Source organism: Agelaius tricolor, unplaced genomic scaffold, assembly GCF_023055355.1.
Source record: "Agelaius tricolor isolate 1412-34295 unplaced genomic scaffold, bAgeTri1.0.p SCAF_10, whole genome shotgun sequence".
Taxonomy (NCBI): domain Eukaryota; kingdom Metazoa; phylum Chordata; class Aves; order Passeriformes; family Icteridae; genus Agelaius; species Agelaius tricolor.
In genome coordinates this window covers 2849133-2871658 of record NW_027269270.1, presented here as the reverse complement: position 1 = coordinate 2871658, position 22526 = coordinate 2849133, and the positions used below count along the sequence as shown (strand labels likewise).

Genomic DNA, 22526 nt, shown 5'->3' with positions numbered 1-22526 from the left:
TGTGTGTGTTTCTGCAGACAAACTACAGCCAAGGGCAGGGTCTGTGGGGTCCATTCTGCCTCACTCACCTGGGTCAGTGGCTGCTACGACTCCTGCCATCCTGCTAATGGCAGTGGGGATCTTCAGGGGATGGCAAAAGATGATTTGAGCAAAGCCAGCAGACCAGAAAATACAATCTTTGTGTGGAGCTGGGAAGAAGTCCCACCAACATGTGAAGAGTTGCAGGAGGACACCACCCTGTGCATGGCTTCTGTTCAGGTGGAGCTGCAGACAGGCTGAGCCATGCTCTGTTGCATTTTCTGTCATACCTTCTTGCTAGTTGCTGCTCGTTGAGTTAGCTGTGGTGAGTGATGATGTTACAGTGTGAATCTGAAAAGCCCTTGGTGGTTTGCACTGTCACAAGCCCCACTCTGGGACTTGGGAAGGTTTGCAAGGATAGCTTTAGGGGATCAGTAGTTAATTTGGAGTTGGTTACTCTGATAATGTGAGCTTTTGGTTCACACTAGGATCCTAGTACTTTCTGTAAATGATGTGGTGTTGTGCATTGGTTTTACAGAGGTTTTGGTTGCTTGGTTTTGTTGTTTTTTTTTTTTTTTTTTTTTTTTTTTTTTCCTTTTTGTTTCTTTGTTTTTGACTTTTCCTCCTCTTAAGAAATTTCTCTAGTCTGATCTTTCTGTTTTTGAAATTGTAGCTTTGTATTCTTTTTGAGGAAAACAATCCATTTCAGTCTTACTGAGTTCCATTAACATCTTTGCCCTCGAATATGGCAGCGAGCCAGTGAAATTAATGTGCTGTTTGTTTGTCTCTTAGCACAGTTCACTTGCTCAGAAACTGTCTGGTGCAAAACTCCAGGCCTTGAGCTAGAGGCTGACACGAGTGTGCCTGTCTCCACTGCTGATGGGCCTTTAGAAGGTATCAGTGGAAATTCCTCTGTACAAGATTCAGCTCCTAAGAAGGGATAACCCCCGTGTTTTGCTACTGATGTTGGTCCTGACTTTGTCTGCAGGGCCAGCTTCCAAAAGCAATGAAAGCTCAAGCTTCCATCAACTATGTGCAGAGAATCATCAGTTAAAAAAGGCACAGAAAACTGGCTGCTTGTTAATATTCATCCTTAAATGATTTATGAAGCTAAAAAGAATAAACAAGTGACACTTTATATTTTGTTACAGCAGTCTCCTATCCTTGTTTAGTATTGTTAGTGGAGAGCTTGTGTCCAGAAGGGTGTTTGGTGACACCATCAGCTGAATAAGGTCTTTCAGATGTGTCTGTCTGCATTAGTAATGAGAATGCTTGCTCTTGTCTTACAAAGGAACCATTTCTTTAAAATATAACCTCCTCCTTCCCAGTCCCTCCGCAAATGATTCCGTCATCAGAACTCTCATTACAGCCGTCTTTCATCCCTTTAACGTTGGATGAAAATCTCTTTGTCTTCAAGTTCCTTCAATTATTAATGATTCAGTTGTATTCTTTTTGCCAATTGGTGCAGAGAGAACCTTGGAGCAAATGTGTATTAGTTATTCCATTTATTCTCTCCTCTTCGTTCCTTCTGTGGTCTTTCTTAATAGTGCCCTTCTCCTGATTTCTCACTCCCAGGTTCTGCATCATCACATGGATTTTTTTGCTCAGATACAGGAGCCCTTGTGCCCCAAAGACTAACTTTCTTTTTGAAACCTTCTAAAAAGAGGCAGGGAGCCTTCTTGCAAATGCTGGGAGTATCTTTATTTTTCAGTCTTTACAGTGGTGTTAATAAGTGGTCAGACACCTTTATCTGAACCAGTTGCACCCTATGGACCAGGTGGAAGTCTGGGGAATGGCAGGTCACAGACCCAGTAAAATTGTTGGCTCCAGATCCTAAAGTACAATCTGAGTGGCGCTGTGGAGAGGCAGGGGCCAGCCTTGGTGCCCTCTCCACACCAGTGAGGTCCTCCAGCAGCAAAGAGGGAAGGAGTAGGTGGGGTTCACACGGAAGAGCCACAGGACTTGTCCTCTGAGAGGCTGAGCTGATGTAGTGGGAGCCCTATTGCAGCTCCCCTTGGCATCCTTTTTCCAGCCCCAGTGTCCCTGAAGCTGTAGGCTTTGCAGCTCTCTGGACCCTAATGGCAGATTGGGGCTGAGATTGCCAGTACTCCAGCTAGGAATTAAGAAGTCCTGTGTCAGTGCTGTTCTCTGCTCCAGCAGTTCTCATTAAGCTTGAGAAGGATGGAGGGAAGGCAATGTAAGTTAGTCCTGTGGCCAGCTGAGTTTTGCTGGAGGCTGTACCAGTTGCCCAGTTAGAGAAATTAGATGCCTGGAGGACAACAGGATCCTTATTCTCTTCAAGGAGGATGCCAGCCTGTCTAGGCACTGCTCTTGGTGCTCTTTGTATAAAAATAAATCATTTAACCTTCCTTAGTAGCAGGGGTTCTAGTTGCCACACGCACAGAGATTTGCTTTTAGTTAGCCCAGTGAATTACTCTTTTATTCCCCCTTCCTTGATCCCCCTCACTCATCTCCCCACTGATTTAGAATGTAATTGTTCTCTTCCTTTATCTTCAAAAATTGTATTATCTGAAATATTTTTGTTACTGCTTGGATTTTCTGTACTTTGGAGAAACCTATCTGAAAACATGAGCTTTACAAGGAAAGATTAGAAGAATGTTTTCCCAAACTCTCCCTTTTGCTTATCTGGACTCTCCCAAGTTTGCCAGTATCTATCTTACTGTGCGAACCCCACATTTTGGCATTTCTCCAGCTGAGACACCAGCACCAAAGAAAATGGAATAATTATCCCAGTGTTTTAGGGATAGCATTCCCATTAGGATAAACAAAACTGTGGTTTGTCTTTTTTTTGCCCAGAGTAAGCCTTTTCCTGTCGAACTAGTGTTGAGCTACTTGCTCCTGATTTGTCTAGTTATGTCTTTGAGGCCTTGTCTCTCAATATACTGTTCAGTACTTTTTTTCTTGGTTTCCTGCTTTTAGATCTGGGAGCTGCTGTGAAACCAATGGTCTTGGTTTTGGAAGATGCTTTCCTGTGACAAACTCATCCTAACTTGGGGTGAAACCCAAATTTTACAAAAGCAAAATCAGGAGTGGGGAGATGCATTTGTTGGCATTTGTTACTGACAAACTGATATTGCCAGAAGTATTTTTTAAGTTGTGCTCTTGCCTTGTAGGTATTTAGGCACTTGGAAACTTCTTGGTTTATTTTTTCCAAAATCTTTGCAAAGATGGCACTTTACTGATTTGTTTGTAATTTTGCACAGCTTCAACAGACCCTTCAAGAGAGAATATGGGGTTTGGGAAGATGTTTGTGAAGATAAAGCAGGCTCTTGTCTGGTTCGTTCTGAAGTCTGAAATACTCTTCTTGGGTCAGGGAGGATCCATACAACTTTCTAATCTGCATCTTCCTTGTTCTGAGTGTTTCTTTAGTTGCTCTTTCCTATTCTAAACTGAAGTTCTGCTTCTTTTTAAAACAATCATATGCAGTAGTTGCTCACTGTTGGTTTTGTGAAAGTTGAGCAATGTTGAGTATGTTGAGCTGTAGCCTTCTGTGCATTGTCTTTGCTCTGCCTCTCTGTGACCAATAACTTGTCCTGTCTGCTTTTCAGATCATACAGATTCTTTTGTTGCCTTTTTATGTTCCTGGCTAATCATAATTCAGTTATTCCTTAGCTTTTCTGATTATATTCCCATAGTTCTGCTTTCCCTCATTTATGGGATTTGTCGCTGTTTTCGGCATGATTTTTATTTGACTATTCAGGCTCTTAAAAAGCTTAGCATATTCTTCCTATGTACTTGGAGAGTTTGTTAAAGCTGCTAAACTCACTTAGTTCTGCCTTTCCTTTCTAGTTATGTGTATCTCTAGAGCCTTGCACAGAGCACAGACCCTTATTGTTTGAGCTGTCCATGCTTCTGTTCCCTGCCAAACTGAATGGGAGTCTTCCAAAGAAACTCAGGTATAATGGTAGAGGAGACAAGACTGGCAGCTCCTCTCTCCATCCTCCCCTCTACCTTTTAAATCCAGATCATATTCTCCCACAGTCCTAGAATTGCTGTGGGATCACTTCTCTGCTAAACAGTACTATCCTTTGAAATCAGTGTCTGGATGGCTAATGGTAACAAGAAGTCCTGTGTCAGTTCTTGAAACAGCAGGAGAAGTTTCCTGACTTACTGGCCACACTGCCATTTGGGCCTGTCATCTAAAATCCCATGGATCAAAGTACTACTTCATCTAAAAGAAGGTCATGTCCCTTGAGGTATATGAGATAAGTTCTAAGGTCCTTCGTTTATCCAAAAATCCCTTTTGTCTAATGACTTTCATGTTTTCTACCCCGTTCAGATAAACTAGATTTGACTATAATCACATTATGCTTCCCAAAAGTCTCCCTGGTGATGGTGATTGGATGTGGCACCCTTCACTTTGTACCCTCAGCTCATGGACAGTGTGAGTGCTGTGAAATAGCTACTGTCTCTCAGGCAACTACCTGGTCCAGATGAGAGAAATAAGTTATATGCACAAACAGCTTAAAAATAATTGTGGACAGTGCTGTGAGACCAGGGTGAATGAAGGCTGTGTTTAAGTTACCTAATCTAAGTCTCCAGACATTAAACCCATTTTAGTCTTGATGTGGTAAATGCTGTGGGGTCAGTGGAGCAGTGGCTGGCTCAAATGTGTGTAAGCAAAGAGGGAATTGGAATCATTGTGCTAACCACAGGAAGTCTGCTTTTATGATGATGAAAACAAGAATCAATCATAAGTAGCTAATGAATTAGCCCACAGTATCTGCTGTGTTCATTTCACAGTGAATGTGATAGTCAGAATCCATTAAGAAGCCCTTGCAAGGGGGTCCTGTGCAAAGGCAGTACTGTCTGTAATGTGCAGTGCACGCTGCCAGCCCTCCTTACCTCTCTCTGAAATGCTACAGGAGTGTGCATAAATACAAATTCTGATCCAAGGAGGATCTAAGAGGAAGATTCTGGTGTCAAGGAAGGGCTTCTGGTGGTTTTTGCAGGTTTTTGTCCTGGAGCTCAGCGTGGCTGCTGGCTGGGGTTGGTTTTACTGGAAATCTGCAGGGCAGGCACTGGGCAGGCTCAGCCTGGCTGCCCATGTCAGGAGGGGATAAGCTGTTACATCATTCTGGCAGTGCCATGTCTGAGCCCATGTGGGTCAGGCTGAGGGCCAGCAGTGTGCTCATAAGGCTGCTTTTGTTGTCTGTCCTCTGAGGTGAGCAGGGAGCTGCTTCCCCTCGGCGCGGCTCCGCTGCCGGGAGCTCTTCCATGGGTTTCTGCCTCACTGCCTTCCTTACATGAAGTGCTGCTAAGTGAGAAGCTGTTGAAACCAATTGTGCTACATGTAACTACATGTTTCTGCAATTCCCATTGCCTGTCTGGTTGGTTTTGCTGTCGAGGAACAGCAGTTAGCTGAGCTAACCAAATTAAAAAAATATTTCTTGAAGGAAAGTCTGGACGTAAGAGAAAATAATCATCTGGCAGCTTTTAGGAAGGCTGTACTTAGCTGCTAGAGAGCAGATTGATCTTTAAGTTGGCCTAAATCAAGATCAAGTTGATCAATCTAAAGATTGATCTTTAAGCAAATATCTTTTCACTGGAAAGGGTAACAGATACCAACCCGTTTCAGGTAAACCTCTATTTTCATTACTGCATTAACTATATACCAATGTCCTATTGACTGAAAAACCATGTTTTCCTAAATATAAATAGTATTTGAATTGAAATACCATCCGAAACCTATAATTAGACAAACAGCTAAATCTGTGTATTTTGCATTGCAGTTACTGCTTTATATGTCTTTAAGACCATGCCAGCTTTGTTTATATTTTAATTGCATGTTTTGCAAAATCTGCTTCAACAAATGATTCGTTAGTTTAGAATATTTTATTTATAAATTCAATATTGAATAATAGCTAAGGCTTCTGTTAAAAGTTATGACGTGACATTTAATTTAAAAGCATTAAGTTACCTGATTAAGTGAAGTACAAACTGATACATTAATAAATTCTATTACAGTAGCTGTGATATTTTACAGTAAGCAAGTTTTTGTCTTGACTCATCACCCCACTGGTAGGCCAGGAGAGAAAAAAGGTGAGAACAAGTGGTACAGATTCTATCTGCAGTATTTTCTTAGTCATGAACCATGTGATAGGATGGAGAAACAGTTGGTGTTTCTCTGTGATGCGCAGCTTGTCACGTGGACACCCATCGGGACCAGGGCTGTGTGTTCACTGGTGTGATCTTTGAGCCTCCCACTAATGCAGTGCTGCCTGCACAGCCCCGTCTCTCAGCCTTCAGAGCCATCCCTGGCTGTGTGCACTGCTGTCATCTGGTTTTGTGGAAAGTCACTCTCAGGTGGCATTGGTTTCTGCAGGAGGCTTGGTGCCACCAACTGCTTCTGATTCTGAGGGAAACCCAGGCAATCAGCTGAAAATTTGGGTGGCCTTCCAGGAACAGTGCAGTCACAAGGCACTTTTGGGCTGTACCACTTGGGACACATCAGTTGTCTTTACAATATTCCAGTGATTCTCTGAGCTGGAGGTTTGCTTCTGCTGTGTCAAAATTTGGGGTGTGATTGCTCGCTCAGCTCTTTGCTTTTCCTTTGTGGATGGATTTTGAGGTTGTTTTGAAGGGTGTTTGTTTTTGCCCAGCTGTCAATCACAATAGCACCCCAGAAACAGCAGGCTGAACAAGCAGTGAGATGAAGCTGTTCCCCATCTCAGGCAGTACCCAGGACAGAGGGGAGGGTTTGTTTTGGGGTAACTACACAAAAACTTGTGTTGCAGCTGTTACTAGTATCTCTACCACATATAGATGCAAGGTTTAGGGACTAACAGACACATATAATGAATTTTGCTTTCTTATTCTTTTGTTCTCACTGGTCTCTAAGCTAGAAATGAAGGATTTCCTCAGAAAGCCAAAGAATTTGGTGGCTTCAAAGTGTTAAGTGCAGTATTGGTTGTTCTGAAAAACAGACCTGGGAGTATTTGAATATCCTACATCTTCCAGCTTGATTTTAGTGACATGCTGGCACAGAAAGAAATAGAAAAATCCTTTTCTAGATATTCCACATATCAATTATTTAGTTGAGGAGAGTCAGCTAGGATTCACAAAAGAGAGATTATGCCTGAAAATATCTGTCTCACATGTTTAAAACAAATAAGCTGAAGTAGGAGAAAGAGAGGCCGTAATATGCCTGGGATTTGAAGATTCTTTGTAGAATCTTGCTGCACAGAACCCCATGTTTTATCAGCTGGTGTGGCAGTGGGTGCCAGAGAGCTGGTCTCAATAGGGGGTGACTTTGGATGCAATGTCACCAGGACAGGCCTGTTTTACTGGGGGCCTGGGAGGAAGGACAGAGGAGTCCTGTAGAGATGTTGGGATGTGCTCTGGATACAAAGCTGGTGGCACCACTGGGGGAAAGGAAATGGTGTGATTGAAGGGCCCTGGGCTGGCTGCATGAGGTGGGCAGAGCAGCTCCTGCATGCTTGTACTTTGAGGAGACTAAAAACAAAGCCAGGGTCTTCCTGCATCCTGAAACTTTCTAGTGTGCCTTGAAATCCTTGTTATCCACAGAGGCTGCTAATTCAGCCTGTGGCTTTGCATTACTGCTCCACATCCATCCTGTGTTTTGTCAGTAACCACAGAGAGGAAGACAGTGACTCCAACCTTCCTCACACATAGCCCTGGTGAAACAGTTAGTGTGCTAAACTGCATCTGCTTTTCTTGAATTAATTAACAGTCTTCTATTTTGGTTTTCCCCTGCCTTGAGAAGGGGAAAAAAATAAAACCAAGTTTTTCCCCTCAAATGGATGGTAAAATAGATAGTCTGATATTTATTACTACTGCAGAAGATCAGACAATATTTAGAGTCTGGTGAAGCATTTGTCTCCTCTCAGGCTCTCCAGAAGGCAGTCATCCCTGTTTCAAGTGCTAAGACAATAGTGAATAAAAAGAAAATTCCCTGTTCCAGGGCTATTTTTACCAGAGTGGTGCAGTTCCTGTTCGGTAGACCTATGCCTCTTAATCTACATCACTGATGATATTGGAAGCTATTTTAGGCATTGCATAAAATGTTCATCCAGTCTTTGCTAAAAAAGAAGCAACCAACCCACAAGTCCTTTGTTAAACACTGGTTGCAAGGCTTCAGCAGTGATTTGGGCAGGAAGATCTTAGGCTGAGGTTGTGGAAGTATCTTGCTTTGTTTGGGAGCAGAGGTTGTGTGTGACCTTGGGAAAGCCCAAACTGATGATTGTTCTTTCCTCCCCCCACCTCCTCATTATCCTGAAAATGTGGAGAGTACTACCAATATCTATTTAGGGGTTTGGCTCTTCTAATTTGTAATGGCAGCTGTCTGCTGTTTTGCCCAGCATCTTGCACAGAGGGACCCAGTTTGCAGCTGGACAGTAATGAAATTGAGTTCATTATCTTGTGTGAATGTGATAATGAAATGAAATAAAACCCACCTGAACCAGCAAAATCTTGTAGAGTTTAGATCAGGCCTCAGTCACAGTGGTGAGATTTACTGAGATGGTAAATGTCTTTACTCTTTGAGAAGTACAATGCTGAAAATGTAATTTAATAATTTCCAGGATTTTGACTTGTCAACTTCCTTACATTTGTGTTTTCACTGTGTTGGGATGCATTGATTTTATGTGATGAGTTTCCTAATTCTGTGAGTAAGCCAGATAAACCTGAGGTTAAATCTCAGGGCTGAGTGTTCTCTGTGTTCCAGCATTTATCTGGATTAGGCTCTTCATCCCTGTCTCCTCCTATGCCTTTTGTCCTGTCAGAAGTATTTTTATAGGTGTGAAAACATATCTGAGGGCAGCCAGAACAAACTTGATGATTAAGCTGGTTTTTATTTGCAGTATCTTAAGGTGAAACCATTTGCCATGGGCTGTTTCAGCAGCCACTGTGTCTCTGGAAATGCTGGCATGGGCAGCCTGAAGGTGGTTTGGGTAGCTGGTTCAAGGTCCATCCCCTGTGCAGGACACAGCCTGGCAATGTGTATCCATCCCTTGTGAGCCACAGGACTTCTGTTAGGAACCTCTGAGAGAAATTACAGGACAGTTTTCAAGATTTCCTATTCTCCCACCATCCCAGCTCCATGATGGTTTTGCTCCCAGAGCTCCTGGTTGCTTTGGCCAGTGAAGGTGAGCTGGAGAAGTGACGGAGAGATCATAGCAAGGCTATGAATAGCAACTGGTAAATGGTGGAACTGAGGAGGGTGAGGCAGGATTAGGGAGGGTTTCCTTGGTCTCTGCAGAGGATGATCTTTGCAGTGGCAGCAGCAGGCACCCCTTCCCATGAGTCACAGGAAGCTTTTTCAGAGGAAAGGTCAAAGAATTGCATTAGTGCCGCTCTGGCTTTTTTTTTCCTGCTCCTTCCAAAAGGCCTTTTTGCTGCCGTGTCCACTGTCATCCTTGTCCCATACAGCCTGCCTTCCTCCATTTCCTCATCCTTCTCCCTGCTGTGGTGGTTGAGAGAGTGGGGAAAAGCTGTCAGCTCAGGAAAGATGCTCATAAGTTACTAAGATCTGTTTATAGCAGTGAGGGTGGAATTTCTGTTTGATGCAAGGGTTGATGGATGTGTGAAGTCATCCTGTGGTTGCGGGGGAAGGCAGAAGGGAATTGATTCCCTTTGTAGCCCTCTACCCCCAGGATTTTGGGAGGCAACCCCTGGAAATCAATGGGGAATTTGTTACTCCTTCCTGTAAGCCTCTTGGCACTCTCAGGTAAATGGGGTTTGTTGGACCTCTCCCAAATTTTGTGGTGGGGAGATGTTTCACTTTCCTGTTGACAGCCTTCCCTGTCAGGTGCTCTGCTGTCACAGGGACTGAAAAACACCAGGTTACTGCTGGGGAGTGAACCTAGTTGACTTGTGTGTCCTGAGTGCAGGGAAATTTTATCTTGTCTTCAGTCCTTAAGCATGTGCTGGGCTCATTGGTTACTCCTGACTGACTGCTCCTTTGCTATGTGTGCTGTTTTATTACAAACTAAAAATGCTTGAAAACAAACCAGTTCATCTTTTAATTCTTCTCATATTCTTTGAAAAAGTTCATTTATCTATCCCTCCCCAGCTGAGCTGTTCAGCACCCCAGCTCCTGACAGGACACAGGGTGATTTCCAAATTCACAGGTTCCTTTTCCTACTGAGATTAATGTTGTCCTAAAGAAAGCCTTGGAATAAGGCGATGAGATCGAAGCAGACACAGCAAATGAATAGTGGCAGTAAAACTGAAGTCCTCACTTCACAAAGAACTTGTTTCTGAGCTGAACTGTGCAGTGAGCCCTCTTATACTCCTGTATGAGTCCTGAAGGGTTCTTGCTTGCCCCTGCAGTCCTGCAGCACTTCTGCATTTTCCCTGGTGTTATTTCCCCTCAGTGTGAATAATCAAATGCAAGGATCAAATAGCGTAGTCAGGCTGGTTCCAACACATGAACAGCACTAGATAGAAAAATAAAAGAGGGAGAGCCAATTCCCTTCTTGATCTGTAAAGCAGAAAATAATAAATTCTTCCAGTCCTCCTTTTTGTCACGTACCATCCATAAACCCCGTTTGGGGTTCGGATCGGCATCACGGCAGAACCCGGCTGCGCTGCTGCCTGTGTGCAGTGCAGCCTTGTGTGTGTCTGGCAGCAGCACAAAAGGAACCAGCTGATGATATTCACAGCATTAAAGGCCTGATTCCTGGGGACACACTTGGTTGGATGCAATTAAAATGCCTGTCAGGCATTTGATACCAGCAGCCCCTTGACAAACCGCCTCAGCAGCCGCGAGGTGCAGCATCCTATTGTAAGTGGATGATGGCGGAGCCGGCTGCCTTGGCGTCGTTCTCGAAATTTCTGTGGCCAGTGAACTCCCTCTTCCTCTCCCACTCACCCTCTTTTCCTTTTCACCACTGCGGGGACTTGTGCTAATTTGCAGTTTTCCTTTTCCTGGCGTGCACATGGTAGAGACAAGCTGGTGGCTTGCAGACTGCGTCTGGCTGGAGACAGGCAGCGAGCCGATGGATAACAACACTCCGGGAGAATGATTATGCAGCAGTTATTTAAGGATAGGCTTTTGGGGTATGGCAGCAGCATATGAGCTGGTAATCATTTTATTCCAAAAAATGTCAGCTTTGTTTGTTTGCTTGTTGAGGATTTGAGAGAGTTGTACCTTTATGCTGAAGCTTTTTGGGTTTTGTCTGCTGTAGATTAAAATCTGTAGCAGTGCACGCTGGATGAATTCAAATGAATAGGTAATAAACTTCTGTGGATTTGTTTATACATGGATAAATTCCTAGTGTGTCTTATATGCAGACACACCTTGATATACGGTATGGATATCTTTATGCTTTTTTTGTCTTTGTATGATAGGAAAAAAACTTTTCTCATAGGTAAAAACTGTTTTTCAGCAAAAATTCAGTGTTTTCAGGTTTTTTTTGCCCCTCCCTTTGTTTTGTATTAGCAGATTCTTCAGGGTGTAGTCTTGGACGCAGCGTGCTGATTGGAATCTTCTTGTTCAAAGATCGCAAAGGTAGGATGCCTCTCTTTGAATGTGGGAATGAATGTGGCACAGGGTGTGGGCTGCTCTTTGTTATTTTGTTTTTCCTTTTTGATTTAAATAATAGTTGGTGGTTTGGGGTTTTTTTTGTTTGTTTTTGTCAGCTTTGCAGAGATTTTCAAATTGTCGTGCCAGGCACTGTGAAGTTATTTTTGATGTGTAAATATATGCTCGAGGTAGGTAATTAGCCCTTTTGGCTGCAGCTACCAAAATGTGAGATGCAAACCCGAATGCTTGCCTATTGTCTTGTGTTAGTACAGGTGCAAGCTGCCCTCTGTCATTTGGGATTGTCTTAATACTGATTTTAGCACCAGCAAGGACAGGGTTAAACTGGCAGGCTTGTTCCAAGCAGGTACAATCTCTCCCAGGAAAGCAGCTCCTGGTTCCAGCAGCCTGTCAGTGCTGGGTGAGCATCTGTCTGATGGCTTTTTCACATACCACTGGCACTTCAGAAATGATGTCTGCTATCAAAAGGAGGAAAGCAAGCTGGGTTTTTCTGGCAATGTCATTGCTAATTCCCAGGAGTAGCAGTTTATTGTCCTCTTCCCCTAGTTCCTTTTGGCTGTGGTTGCTTTAAACCTTTGCCTCCGTAAAGGAAAGAGGGAGGTAAAATGTTACAGAATAAAATCTAGAAGTTACTTTGTATTGGACTTCCGGGTATGTAAGGTGGCTAAGGAATACAAATTTCATTGATTTGCAGTGAGGACTGTGCTAAAAAAAAAAAAAAAAAAAATCCAGTCAGGATTGAAAATCTGCTCCCTTCACCTTGATGAAGAGAGGAAAAGGTATATCCATCTTGAATTAACCTCTCAGGTGCCAGTTCTCACCTAACACCTTCCAGAGCAGACTTTATGATACTGTTCTCTGTTGTGGTGCCCTACAGGGGATCATATTTCTTGGGTCTGCATTTGGACCTGGAGGGAATGTGTGCAATCACAATATGCACGTGTCTTTAGTCTGAAGTTTTAGGGGGCCTTTTAAAAACCTGAAAAAAAACCCCACAGATTTTTTTTTTCTGCAAAGGTGGTTATGTTTCACTCTTTGAGAAAGCCTGGGCTCCTGAAATGGCCATTGTGGCTCCCTGGACAGGGAGGAATCCCAAGCCAGAGCCTGGGCACTGGCAAAGGTGTGTGTGGGCCACTGCTAACTGCAAAGCATGCCTCAGAAAGGTGGTGAATAACCAGTATCATTGAACCATAGGACTGCTTGATAGATGCTGTTTCCTGAGGGAAAGCATTGTGAGTTTTTCCAGATATTCTCTCTCCTGCTTTCTTACATACAATTCTCTTATTTGTTTCCCTTTTCTACACATCTTTCCATTCTCTTGGCCCTTGTAGTTTTTCTATCTTTGGCAGAAGGCTTTTACCTAATAGATTTTCCTGGCTGAATACAATTTTTTGAAAGGAATTCTTTACTTGCTAGTTTATCTTAGCTGCTTTTAATAGTTTCCTCCTGGTATCAGTTATCACTAGACTAATTGAAATAGGAAAGCCTGTAGTAAATAGTGTTTAAAATGCTTTAATTTGAGAAAAATACATTCAATTATTTGATTTTAGCTGAGAGCAAGTCCCTTCTCTTCCCTCTACTTTTAATTTCACTTCCACTGTCCAAGGCAAGAAGCCAAACTGCAGTCTCATTCTGATTTCATTAATGTTTTGCAAACTCTGTTTCAAGGACTAATATTGCTTGCTGGGCTTGATGTCAGAATCCAAGGTTTTGCTGCAGCATTGGAGAAGGGGAAGGGAAGGCTCTGTCACAAATAGAAATGGTGGAATTGTTAGCAGACAAGTAGAACTGCCTGGTTTTTATAGTATTGGTGGATAAAGAGCCCAATTTTTTGTCCATGTGATCCCTTCAGATCCCAGCAGGTTTTCATCTGCTATGAAAATGACTCTTATCTCCTGTGCACAGCATCTTATCAGTCCTCTATGGCATCCTAAAAACAAAGAAAGGGCATCAGCTGTTTGTTACTGAATCAGAGTTGGTGCAGACTGGATTCTTTTACTATGTATAAAAATGCATGTACATTTCTTGTACTTCTGATTTAGCAGTCACTTTGGCCTCTTCCTTTTATCTGGGTTTTGAAGATTCATGTTACAAATCTTTCCTTTGGGCTACAAAGAAGAAAATGAGATGTTATACTGGCAAAAATGGAAATTATTTCCAACAATATAATTGTCGTGACGAAGACGCAAGGAGCACTTAGGCTGTAAGAAGAGATTTAATTCGAGATTGACAGGACTTAAAAAAACCTGTGGCCACAGGGTTGGCTTGGAATATCAAAAAGAGATCAAAAGGAAAAGAATATCAAAGGAAAAACATTTTGTTAGCTGATACAAAAGGCAACAGAGGCCAGAGTGTGCAGCAGCAATGAGGTGTGCTGGATTAGAGTGTGTGGGCTCCAAGGCATTCACCCAGGGTGACGTGATGGTTGGCACCCAGCTTCCATTAAACAGATGACATGGTGGCCAAATGAGCCAAGAGCATCCAGAGAGAGCACGTGGTGCCAGTTCACCCCCAGGGCTCTCCTGCAGGGAGCAGCTTCAGGGCTGAATTTGGGCCTCTGTGGCTGCCCCTGCCCTGAGATGGTCATCTGGCTTTTAACCCTGCTCCTAGTGACCCTCACAGTGGAGGTAAAGAGGCTTTGTGGCTGTTCTAGGCTGGGTCTAAACATCCTTGGTTTGTTTGCCAGGGTTAGATCACCAGGAATGATGTTGTCTTGTGCTCTGATTACGTGGAGCAAGTGGTGGTTTGAGCATTGGAGTGAATGGTGCTGGCTTTGATTGGTGTCTTGTGCTTGATGATGAACAATTCTTTACTGATTATTAGCAAGATTGTCTCCTAGGCAAATAGTTTGGTGGCAAATAAGGGTCCTGTATTATGGCTTTTCTTTCAGCTGCAATGTGAGCAGGGTCACTTGCAGGATCTGCTTTTTCTACTTAAATGTCAGTTTTTCATGGGACTTGTAGGAAGGCAGCTACTTGTAACAAAACAGGCTGAAATTGGTCAAAAGTTACTATCTGCAGAGAATATAATCTACATCAAACTTTCAGTGACTAAGACTGGAGCTGATACACCATGATGAAAGTTCTTCCATATGCATTTGCATCTTGTGTCCTCTCCTCCCATGCCAGAGCTTCCACTGTTCCAGTTTCTGTGTGGCCGTGTGCTGCCAGCTGGGCAGGGCATGGCACGCTCCAGAGCTGCTCTGGCCATGGTGTATGTGTGTGCTGCCTGTGTGGAAGGTCAGAGGCACTGAGTGGTGGGGTTATGGCAGTGCTTTCTTCATGTAAAGGAAGAATTCAGTTTAATTTTTTCCAGGAAGAAAGGTTTCCTTAATTCTCTGTCAAGCTACATTTAAATATTAAAAGCTAGGGATAGTTAGCAGAGGTTTGGTTTAGTAATGTTAGAAAGGACCTTGTGTAACCTGTCAAGAAAATAATCTTAAAACCCCAAGAATCCAGTGGAGGATGAACTGGACCAGGAGGCTGACATGGCCTCAACTGGAGGAAGAAGGTGCACCTGATTAGGTGCAGGCCTGTGGTTCCTGTGAATGGCTGTAAAACTGCCAGATTAATTCCTGAAAGTTTGTGTCCTCTTTCTCTTCCTTATTTTCTTTCTCTAAAACAGACAAAGAAATGCCAATGATGAACAATTGATGAACAATACTTCTCAGGAGAAGTATTCAGCTTTGCAAAATGATTGAGATCCTTGGTTACAGGAAGCTGTGAAATTTGATCACTAGACTTAGGATGGTGGGTTTTATCTTGGCTGCAGTACCAAAGGTGTTTGTGGCATTACTGCAGTAGCAGTAACAACAAAAAGGTTAAAATACATTTACTAAGATTTGATTTCTCCCAGCTTCACTCATCCACTTAACTTTTTCTTCTTCTTTGCTGCACTGATGATCATAGAGGTCAGTGATGACACTTGAGATGTTAATGAATAAATAGTAATCAATTAATCTGTCCCATTTCATCCAAAAGAATGGCTGTTTCCTGATGGACACTCAGCTGGCATACCAAAGCTGTGAAGGGCAGAGTCTGTGTTGCCAGTAGCATGCTAGGAGAATCCTGTGTAGCAGCAATGCTGCTGACTCATGCTTTACAACATTCCCTGGAACATTCCCTGACAGGCTGGAGGTGCAGATTAACTTCCTTTCCCATCCTGCTCAGGGGACAATTCACTCCATTATTTGCCACCAGGTGAAGCTTCTAGATAGCTATGCACTGCTGCTGTTATCACTGACCTTTTATGGGGTGCATTAGCACGGAGCTTGCGAGAAATCACGGGCAATTTATTTTAATACTTTGGGTGTCAGTCGCTGCTAAATCACAGGAGCTATTTGCATTTTTTTTCTGAGTCATCCCAGTTCTTGTGATAAGGTGATTTTTTCAGTGTCTGTGGTTTTTTCAGTGTATGTGGTTAGTAAACTGCATTTATCGCTACTTTTTCTTATTTGGTATATATATTTTGCTTAAAAATGCAAATGTACGCCTTAATTGGCTAAAAGAAAATTACTCACATGTAAGGAGGTGCCTTTCTTTGCCTTCTCCTTCTCAAGAGGAAGGGGTTCATGACTGCTGGAGACAGGAATAGAGAGCAGTGGGTGAAAGATCAGAGGTGTGTATTAAGCGACAGGATAAAAAGTCCCCGTATCATGCAGTTGCCTCTGTCTCTGTGGTTCCCAAGTTGCTTCCTTCCACATGCCCAAAGGGACCTGAGTGCTTTGCTGCTCCTCAGCAAGGTAGCATTTGATACTGAGAAGCTTGATCTTATGGTAGAATTCATAGCCCTGAATTTGCCTGGGGAGAAGGAGATACATGGGGCAGCTCTGGGGACTTGCACATCCTCAAACATTTATTTCAGGGGTTTGAAGTACAGATGTGGAAACAAGGTCATGACACATCTCTGTGGAAAGTTCCTTGACAAATCACTGCTGACTGCAAGCACAGGGCAGCACAGTCCAAGCATAGAGGAGATTCTGCTGAACTGGTTTCTCATTTTTGCTCTGGAGAAAGCCCCTGGTTCTTCCTGCTCTGCAGTGCCAGGAGCTCTGCTCACCTGCCTGTGCATCCCTGTGCAGCTGGGCTGTAGTGTTGGTCAGGGTGTTCTCATGCCCCACGTGAGCTTCTGGCAGCACTGCACAGGCCAGGGTGATGCCTCAGGTTTTAGCTTTTATATTTTTCAGATTCTGTGCTGCTTTAGTGTGTAACTCTGAGCTTCATATTAGGGGATGGTGAGCTCTCTTCACAGAGTAGGGAGAAAAAACAATTCCTTTCCTAGCTGGGGACCAGGCAGAGCTGATCTAAATTTCAGGCCCAAGAGCATAAACAACGTGGACTGAAAAGAGCAAACAAGAAGGGTGGGAATTCATCATCTAAAGTTCTAATTGGACAATTAACTCCAATATGCAAATGGACCAGAACTTATAAACGTGAGAGAGCCCATGACCTCTTGTCCATTTTTGTGACCATTTTGGTTCATCGTGGGTGTAGCCCTGGCTGGGCTCTTGTGCTGCCCAAGGTGGATCCATTGAGGCCTTTTATTAAATCCCTACTTTATTCTTTAACTTTGCCCAGTCTCTGTTCTAGGTCAGCTTTCACAAGACATCAAGGGACTGCTGCTCTCTTGCAGCTGTGTTCTACACCTTCTCTGGGCATTGGGAGGGGCTTTATTGACATTTCTGAGCTGATAATTTGCAGTATAAGATGTCAGTGAAGTTGATTTGGAGTTTTTTAGGCTTAGAAGTCTCTCTTGCCAGGGTGGATTTTTCTAAACCCACACCCTCCTCACCCCCCCTGTTTTTTAAGCTTGGTTTCTTCTTGGGTAGATGTGCAGTGCCTGGGAGAATTGATTCCTCTTCTTGGACAGTTGCCATGAAGTATGGCTGCAGTGCAGCTAAGCATATTAACAATCACTGAAGTAAGAATTGGTGCCATTACTTGTGGAGGTGGTGTTACATAATAAGAACAGCAGTACTTGTGAGGTCAGAGTGAGGCACAGGCAGAACTGCTCACTGCACCAACCTTCCCTGAGAGAAATGCCCTTGAGGGTCTAAATGAATGAACTCACTCTCAGGTTCCTGCTATTTGGTGTCCATTAGTAAACATGTCTTTCAGCAAACACTTGTGGAAGTCATTGTGGAAAGGTAAGTTCAAGGCTAATGTATACAACTACTAAAAGGAGTTTTACAATTGTATTCTAGCTGGTGTGTGTAAAAACTTTAAACACCGATGTGTGCGTAACAAGGGGGAAACTTGAGCACTTCAGTGAGTAATTATAGAACAAAAGAGGTGGAAACCATGCTCAGACACAAGTAAGGCATCCATGCAGCTCATAGTTTGCAAGTCATAAATAACTCCCTGAAATAACTCACTAAAGAATAAAAATCCCCGAAGAAAATAAAAAGAGAAGAAAACAAACAAATCAAAGACAGAGTTCTCTGTGGTTGCCTGGCACTATCATCTGAACTGATGCCCATCTCTTGGTTCCCATTAATTCTGCTGTGTCCCCTAAGGGTTTTGTTTTGTAACTCTTGGAGTGGGTGGGTAGGTGTAAGAGCACAGTAGTCAGAAATTCTGATCTTCATAAACCTGTTACTTCAATGTGGTGGGATGGCTCTTAGTTCATGGAACTGGCTAGGCTGGATTCTTGGGAGTGTTTGAGTGGGCATATTGTTATTTTGGTGAAGTCCTGTTATTTTCAGTATTGTTGTCCTGTAACTTTTACCTTGGAATGATATTTACAGATTGAGCAAAGCCTAGAGCCTACCTTTCCTTGTGTGCTGTCATTTCTCATTTTGTGTGTCTGTAGGAAAGGCAACGTGTTTAATCTTACTTAGCATATTGAATGGAGGGAACCAGAGCAGAAGGGAGTGCTGAATCTAACATTTCCTGCTCCTGGGCATTTGTGCTTGGCAGCCCAGGTGCAGGTCAGAAGGCTCTGCACAGCTGTACTGCTGTGGTTTGCCTGCACAAGTTGGACGTGGATGTCTTTAGGCAGGAGGGTCTGCACATGACCAAAGAAATGCCTCCTGATTCTGCTGTGCCTGTGCTGCTGGTGGTGTTCTCCACCACATGTGAAGGCCACATCTGTGCCTTTTGCTGAAGGTCATGTTCATTTTTTCTTCTCTCACTTGTGGAGAGTTCTGTGCAGGAAAAATTCCTCTAACTTCTGCTGCTGTGTTTGAAAAAGGTTGCACAGAAGCTTAGGGGTGTTGTGATATCCTTTATGGGCAACCTGGCAGATGATTGTAGTTCTGCTTCAGAGATGTCCCCAGCACCAGAGCCACCTCAGTTACCTTTTGGATTGTGATTTGCAACTGTGCTACAAAATACTTGTTGGCTGTGCAACCCAAAAGTTTTTTGTTCTTATTCTTCTTCATATGTTAAAGGTTAATCTGAGCCCAGCAGGCCAAACGTAAGTATTCATCCATGGTGAATGGCTTTGAAAAATATTTGTGATTTCCCCCCTAAAATACCAATCTCTCATTAACAGTGGAGAAAAATAGTGAGGTGTACAAAAAAAGGGGACACAGTGAAATCATTGCATCTGTGTCCACATGTTCATGTACATTTTGTTAGTGTTTGTGTTTGCATTTTTTGGAGCTCTCTTTATTACAGATAGCCCTTGTAATAACAGTGTTGTGACCTACAAAATTCCTTTCTGCAGTATCCAAATGGGCATGAGAAGTACCAAAACAAACTCTTCTATCTTAAATCAGTGAAGGAGTGCTGGACTTAGAAATACTTTTATGAGATCAGTTGCAGTAAAGTACCATGGACAGACTAATTCCTGGAACAAATAAGCTTCTTCCTGTAACCAAATATGTGTGTATAAATAATGTGTGCATAATCAAATACAATATAGAAGTGTATATAAAACCATAGAGTCAGGAGGGGAAGAAAATAGTGTATCTTCTTTCACTCACCCAGAATTTCACTCAGTTTATAAAACCCCAGTGTTTGGGATGTTTTAGGGTGGTTTTTTTTTTAAGCTTTCTACATCTGTCCAAGGGGAGATGGTTGTTTCTGTCTTGTCAGGCAGGTTATTTATGTGTTCTGAAATATTGTTACTGAGCTAAATTTAAAAAATACTCTTCCTGGGCCTAGAGTAGCAACTATGGAATTGACTGATAAATAACATGAAAAATCTTAGACAAGGCTTGCAGTGAAGGATAATCTCAGATGTGAGCATCTCCTTTCCACATGTGTTTCTGTTTGAGTAGTTTACTAAATGTAATGGAAGGCCCAAATTGTTCATGCATTCTGTCAGAAATATGTTACCACCCGTTATGAACAGGTTTAAACACAGAAGAGCAAAGAAAGCAAAGTCTCTGTGTAAAAAATGGAAAGAACTTGGAAGGTTCAAAATACTCCCAAAACTGAGATTAAAACCAGATGAGATTAAATGTTGATACAAAGAAATCAATATATTTGTATTTAATAGTAAGAGAGGCAAGAAAAGTAGAGAAAAGTTAGAAAAAAGCCAAGGTTACTTTAAAAAGCGTGGGATAGGTCATCACCACACTACTTTGCACCAGTTTTGCCTTCCTTTTTATGGGCCTCAAGGTGGGGTACTCACAGTCCAATCCTGTGTGTAGTTTTCAGGTGTTAGAGTGACTGTGATAGGCAGACATAATGAAAAAACACTTTTTGAAGCCTTCCTTTCAGGTGTTAAGCAGTCATAATGACAAAGCACTTTTTGAAGCCTGTACCTTATTATTAGACCCTTACACCACCTTTGGATTCTTGTTATGATGCTAATATGCTTTCTTGCAGTTTAGCTCCTTTCTCCTTAAATCAATAGAAGGAAATAGTTGTATAATAAACTATGCTGTGAGAAAGTCATATATTATGGCCAAGCTTAAAAAGGGTTTTGAGGATTTCCAGCCATGAGTGTTTATGAGAACTGGACTCATTTTGATTTCCCAGCAATCCTGTTTGCAGAGATCATCGGGTATCTATAAAGATGAAGTAGTGCAAGGGGTCAGAAGGTGGGAAGCAGGGACCCTCAGCTCCTGCAGGAAGCTGCTGGCCATGTCTGAAATGCTGACTGGCAGGGCTGTGGCTCATGGGCTGCCTGCCAGCACAAAGACAGCGGCATTGTCTCTGCAGGTTTGCTGTAGGAAGGTTAAGCCTATGGATTGGAGTAATCCCTACAATATTAAAAGCCCCAGTCTTGCAGTGTCTGATGGGGAAGGGCCTGTCAGACAGCACAGAAACTTGCTGAGATATTTCTGATTGAGTTTCTCTCACCAGCCCCTCCAATGTGTCCCCTGCAGTTTTTTGGTTGTCTCTGGCGGTTGGTTTGTCATCAGCAGCTTTTGCTTTTGGTAAAATGCTTCCCCAGAGCAGAAATTGGCCTTGGATCTGAGCCCCTTGGCTGCTTAGTGGAATTAAGTCTTTCACTGATCCACGTCATTCAATATTCACTGCAGCCCACTGGCTCTGGCTACCCCAGCTGACGCTGGTTTCCTGGTCCTTTTGCCCTGCATCTGTCACTGATCCTCCTCTATGTGCACAAAGTTTGTATCTCTGAAGTGAAATAAGTGAAATGAGGGAATTTTTTGTGGTTTTTCTTTTTTTTTTTTTTGTTTTGTTTGGTTTTTTGGGTTTTTTTGGTGGTTTTTTTTTTTTTGTGTGTCTGTTTTTTGTTTTTTGGTGGTTTTTTTTGGCACTCTGCTGTCCATGGCAGCTTGTCTCAAAACCCCAAAGAAACACTGGGCTTGCCTGCCCCATTTCCAACACAATGTGGCCCTGCCTTTCCCAGAGCTGGGCTGTTCTGTCCCTGAGTCTGAAGCATGTGTTTGCAAGGCACAGAGGCACAGCTTATCACTGCTGGGCAGGAGCATCTGTCCCAGGCTCTGCTCATGGTGTGCTTGATGGAGAATGGGTGAATTGCTAAATGAAAGCATGGAAGGAAACCCCATGACCTCTGCACCTGTTTTAGGTTAGAGGGCTCCATGGGACAAGAGCCAGCCTTTGAATCAGCTTGTCTAGAGCTGGGCTGGGCATAGGAAAACTACTTATCTGTTTAAATAGACTTGATGGCTATTGTGTGGCTGCCATCTGTCCTATTTCACCCACAATGACTTTGTTTTATTGTCATCTTTAACCATGTCTTACTAGGTCTCTAAACTGCTGGTCAGTCTGCATTCATTATTGAATAAAGAGGCTGCCACTTTTTTTTCCAGAAAATAATCTTACTACAGTAGTGGTAAATGAGCCTTTTCCCCCTGTTTTGGCATGAGTTCCTTTCTGCACAAGAAATGTGATTGATAGCAGGGACCTCACTGCAGCATTTATTATCCTGATTAATCACAGCACTTTAATAGGGCCCTTTGCTTTAAACAGAATACAGTGGCCATCTAAACAGTAGCTGGAGCATTAAGCATTGAAAGACAAAATGCATGTTATGGTGTTGTTTTTATATTAGGAGGGGGGGGAAAAAAAGCAGGATTTCAAGGAGAATGATTGTTGAGTGTGGAGGATGCTTTGGGGAACGCTGTAAAAAGTTTGTTAGCAAGAGTTAAGAGGTTTGAAGGGCTAACAGTAATAAAAATGTAATGGCAAATGTGTAATGCACTGTAAATATGGTTTGTTGTGCCAGTTCAAATCATCTCATCTTGCCATAAACTTCTGTGTGTTTGTGTGCAGTCAGCTCTTAAAGGCTTGTCTGCATGCAAAACCCATAGGTGTATTAAGGGGCTGTGGAGAATTAAACAAGTGTGTACTTTCTTTGTTGTATGCCCAAGAAAGACTGAAGTTTTCTTCACTCTGGGACCACATCCCTTCTCAGGCAATCTGACTCTTAGGTCTGTAGAGATTTTGGTGTTATGTGACACCTGTGTGGTATCACTTGGGTATGATGGTTTATGTGGTTTCAGGTTTATGTGGTTTATGTGGTTTCTCCCTTTTGAGAGAGAAATCACTCCTGGCAAAGGAGTGGGAACTCGAGGTGGTGTTCAAATACTCAGCTGCAG

General features: G+C 42.9%; 1 protein-coding gene across 29 annotated transcripts in view; it reads left to right on the top strand.

The window, feature by feature from the left end:
• MAP2 (microtubule associated protein 2) overlaps window positions 1–22526 on the top strand; it is a 222145-nt gene that overhangs the window by 81857 nt on the left and 117762 nt on the right. For 22 of the 29 annotated variants that reach the window (XM_071434382.1, XM_071434383.1, XM_071434381.1 and 19 more), the window contains exon 3: window positions 11447–11512. The exons of 2 other annotated variants lie outside the window; for them this stretch is intronic. The gene's annotated coding sequence lies outside the window, so the exon portion shown is untranslated. Of the gene's footprint in view, window positions 1–10830; window positions 11085–11443; window positions 11513–22526 lie in introns of those variants that run through there. 5 more of the 29 variants (XM_071434377.1, XM_071434375.1, XM_071434371.1 and 2 more) reach the window with 5 other exon arrangements.